Source organism: Pteropus alecto, unplaced genomic scaffold, assembly GCF_000325575.1.
Source record: "Pteropus alecto unplaced genomic scaffold, ASM32557v1 scaffold52, whole genome shotgun sequence".
In the NCBI taxonomy this organism is placed as follows: Eukaryota; Metazoa; Chordata; class Mammalia; order Chiroptera; family Pteropodidae; genus Pteropus; species Pteropus alecto.
The window spans coordinates 1,009,746-1,014,918 of record NW_006433941.1 but is presented as its reverse complement, the minus strand read 5'-3'; positions in this window follow the sequence as shown (position 1 = coordinate 1,014,918).

Below are 5,173 nucleotides of genomic sequence, written 5' to 3'. Positions count from 1 at the left end.
CTCTTGATTTGTGGAACCAAGAAAACTCACTCAGACTCCCTTTATTTTTCAAGCCTATTATTCATGCCCCGCATCCTTCTAAAGTTCAACTAAAAGATTAACTTATTTTTATCTACTATGAAAAATATATATCTTTAAAATAAAAGAAGATACTAACATTATAATAAAACAAAAAAAATTATGACTCAGTGTCCTCTACTTTCAGAAAAGAAAATGAGAACAAATAAAATAACCACATAATCCTCATTGAATCAACTTTTATCCTTACATTACTTTTTTAATCGGGCCTATTTTCCAAGTAACAGTTCTTTCTTCTGATGCTTAATTTTTTTTTTTTTTTGTAGCCAAGAAATTTTTAAAACTGTGATGTTCAGTCTACTAAAAAATGTTTCTCAACAAGTTTGCATACTAATTCATTTATTAATAAGGTATATTTCAAAACTTGCATTCATTTTTTTCATATGCTACAGAATCTAAAAGAATTGACTCAGGACAGAAGCAAGAAGCATGAGGAAATCTCTGTGTAATTATCAACATTTCCAATTATATTTAGCCAAATCAATAACTTATGAAAATTGCCATTTGTAAAGACCTTAGTTAAAATCCTATCCCTTGAGGAAGGTGGGTCCCTAGAAAAATAATTGAACAAAGAAAATCCTAGATACTTAGTGAAATGTCCCCCACAGAATCTCAAAGTAAACCAAGCCCTCACTATATGCAGCTGAGGCCCCAGTATCTTCTGAAAACATTTGTCTTCTGAGGTTCCTGGCAATGGCAAATTCTATAAAACTTAGTATTATATTTATTGATTCATTTTCCACAGAACAATGAATGTTACTGGATAGAGCACGGGTGAAGATAGTTGATGGTCTGAAAAGCTTGGAAAATTTAGGAATAAGCAAAATTTAACTGGTTTCTTTACTGAAAAGTCATCTAATCGACTATAGTATGCTAATGTTTTTCAGGAATGCTCGAGAGGAAATATAGTCTCACAAATTTATTCCATTACAGAATACTTTGTTATGGGACATTTCCCAGGACTAAGGTTATATCTGAGGAAACTCTAGCCTCTTCCAACATTGGAATTGATAAGACAAGACCTGAATTTCTTCTTAGAGTAAGAGCTTCTATGCCCAGCACAGTATCTGGCCTTGTTTAATCTCTCTCTCTCTTATTATATTTTCTTGTCCAAACTACAAAGAATTTTGCTCACGAATATTGGTAAGAACACTTCTTAATATTGTCTTATAATAGCTTTTTGTTTTCTTTTGTTTCTCAGTCTAGAATAACTTCCTTGGTCTTCTCCATCTGCAAAAATCTTACTCCTTCAACAAGGTCCTTCTTACATTCTACTTACTTAGGGAACCCTTGGTGATATTTTTATTTTATTTGGACACTCAATAACTCATAGCTTAGCAATTAATAAATTTTTAATCATCATGTCACTTGATATTAAGAAAATAATTTTACTCCCAACATCAGATGAATAAGAATCATATATGAATTAGACAGTGATGAAAATAGTCACTGTGATCTCATCTCTAGCCTGCTCCATCTTTTGATGAGCTCTGACTTGTGACCAAGGCTGTACCTTTACTTCTGATAGTGACTTGACCCAGCTTCCAATCCCACTTGGCCACTTAACTACTATCCACTGGACTAAATTTTTTTTTATCCAAAAGTCAATTTAAAGAAAGGTACCAGCATGCTTGGCTGTAAAGATAGATGAAAACTGTGGACAGACCAGTTTAATGGGAATACTTGGAGTGGCTTCTGACTTTTACTCTTTCTTCATCTGCTTTATCTACCCTATCACAAAGTTTTATGTTTCTTTCTTAGTAAAATATTTTAGGTTTCCTTTCTATTTATACCCTCTGTCAGCATTGCAGTTTGGGATTCTATGATTTCATGGCCAACCCTAGCCTCTACTTCAAGCTTTTCTAACTTATCCAGTATTCGATTGTCAAAGTAATTTTCCAAAATGCTACCTTCATAATTCCTGGGGCTGAAAACAAGAAATTAGGCACTTAAATTTGAAATCCGAAGACCCTGGGCTCCATTTTTTCTTTAGTCTCTCTATTTTTGTTTAATTATAAATAAATCTGAGTTTATGGGATCAAGTAGTTTTATATCCTAAGCAGTGGTGAATCAACCTTCTATTTTCATATTGTGATTAAAACAAGTTCAGAGAACTTGAATAATAACGTCTTTAAACTGTATTGGGGTGATGTGCACACATAATTGAAAAAAATAGGCATATCTTGTATAAGAGTCATCAATTGAAGTTCAAAAGTAAACATTCTTTGTTATAGTAAAAAAATCAGTAATGTGTTAAACCTATCAGATGGTAAATAAAGACAATTTAAAATATCAGAATTAGCTTATTCCATTTGAGCTTTTGTCTCTGGAGTCAGGCTAGGTGAGCACAGTTTAAGTTTAGCTGATGTGATGGGAGCAGGAGAGTAGGTACAATAAGACAGGTGAGAGCAGGTGATTCCTGGTAGATCTTAACTGTTGAGTATGAACAGTACAGGCTGCAGTCATTAATAAGACCACCAGTGGGATTGTCTGGCCAGGGTCAAGAAAGCCTGTATGGTGGAGGAGAAAAACAGATTTGATTAAATTGAAAGAGACATGCTGTTCTAAAATTTCAGGAATTATTAAAAATTACAATAACAAAATTTACTCCAGGGTAGAGATAAATCCAGGATCAGACCAGGTTTCCTAGAATTTCTCTCTCTCCCTCACTCACCTCTCTCTTCCTGTGTTGATTTCATCCTCAGGCAAGTTTCACTTCACAGAGGAAAGTATGGCCACTAGCAGCTCAGGCTTATATTCTGCCAGCCTGGCAAACCTAGGGCAAAGGACGAGCTTTTCCAGTAATTCAAGCAAAGTCCTGCCATTGAACTTCTGGACCTGGCTTGATTTACTTGTATTTTCTAAACCAGACCCTATGGACTGGAAGATGGACTACTCTGACAGCTAAAGCTAAGGGGTAAGTTTAGCCGTATCAAGAATTTATGGCATGAGTATAAGGAAGAACATTTGCCCAGAGGAAAATCCAGGTGCTGTTATTAGAAGAACCGGCAAAAATTACAGATATTTACTGGAATATCTATAATAGCTTCTTATCTCTAGTCCGGCTTCTAAATATTTAGGGCAGAAAGCACCTCTTCCCAGGGCTTCACATATGTCAGCGGCAAACTTCATTCTGGAGAATTTTAGCACCCACATGAGTCTTCTTGACATAGATAAAGGTGCTTATTTTCAAATAAAAGGTCCTGCCATCTGACAGAAAATTGTCAAAATAAATTACAAATCTGCAATGATTACCACGTGAATGATATCTCCTAGAATCAATAAAGGTGGGCACAACTAGCATAACCAAGGTATGAGCCTAGAGTTGATATTCCTTTGATTCTCACATCCCCCTACAGATGAATAGGGGCATTTCTGTGAAGTTCCTTGGTCATTTCTTTACTGCAGTTTATTTTTGGGGGTCTTCAAGATAGTTTCCAGAAGCAACATGTCTGGTGCAAGTCTTGAGAGAAAGAGAACTGACGGAAGCAGAAATGTTGGTTGAGACACTAAGGAAGAAACATTACTTCTCATCTGTTAACTTCATTCTCAGAAACAGTGAGCAATCAAAAAAAGACAAGGAATGTGTAGTTAAACAGACTATAGCATATTACAGAAGCCTGAGACAAATCTCAAAGGCTGCTAAAATCACACTTCTGCTTCTAAGATACTATCTTAATAGAAAGATAATTGAAACACTTTCTTAGGGTTAAAATAAGTATAAGTAAATATTTGGTCACAGTTAATGGTTCAGCATTTATCGACTGCCTCCTTTGCCTGCCACACTGGTGCTTATCCCTTGTGACCCAAAATATTGTCTCTGTCTCGCACCCTGACCAATTCCTCAAGACCCATTTTGAAATCCACCACCTCCAACAAATCTCCCTCCTAACTTCTAGTTAATTATTGATCGTCACATTTGCCCTGTTCTAATAAGAATTGTAATTCTGTCCTCTGGTTTTGATACTACTAGAAGAAAGCTTTTTTTTTTTTTTAGGAGAAATCTTCCTCAAAAAGCAAATGTAGTCATATCAGTTGCCATGAATGTGTGACAAAAGTACAGACTCCCAAGAAAAGCATACAAGGCCCTCAGAATCTAGGTCTTCTTTCTTCTCTATTTTTGTGCTTCTTCTAGCACCTTTCAATGCCTTCCTCAGGCCAACTCACACTTCATTCACACTGGAACACAAGCAGTTGAAAACATATCATGCCCTCTCTTATCTCTTGGCTTTTCTGTGTCTGCTCTCTCAGACTGGAATGCCCAGCCCCCAACTCTTCTCTGGATTCATTAGTCCATCAATAAATCTTTACTGGTCTCCAGCAGGTAATATGCTAGATGTTCCAGATACACTACTGAGTAATGGTCTTGGGTTTCTTGGAACGATTGTAGCCTAAGAGGGAAGCATAGATATAACCACACAAACTGTAACATTACAAATCCTCAAAGTCTGTAAAGAAAACTTCTGGGAACTTTGAGAATCTTTACCAGGAGACTTGATCAAGCCAGGGGCGGGGGACAGGCGAGGAAGACATTCTTCAAGATTTATTTTGAGCTGATATCTGAAGGACAAAGGGAATGCACACTCTAGGTAGAAACGCCATGTACCTTGGGATGGGAAAAAATGAGGCACATCTGGAACTGAATGTGAATCTGGTGAATGTGTAATACATCATATCATAGTTCGGTTTAATACAATGTAATTTTACATTCTAAGGAATGTGTGCACATTTTGTCTCATTAAGATTATAAGTTCCTAAAACCTGTGTTTCCCACATGCAGGACATAGTCTGTTTGCTCTCCCAGAGCCATTTTACCCCTTGACTCTGCTTCAGAAGGCTAGACTAGGTATATTACATCAATGGGCTCCCAAGCTCTCATGAACTCCCATTCATGAGTTCACATACATCAATTATTCTCATTATTACATATGCCCAAAGGATTCTCTCCATATTCTCCACACTGCTAGGAAATCAGTCTTTTTTTAAAAAAGAAAAATCTGTCTCTACATCTACATATACATGGATATATATATTTCATATATACATAACTTTATATATACACCTTTATGTATAAATAATATTTAATTAAACACAT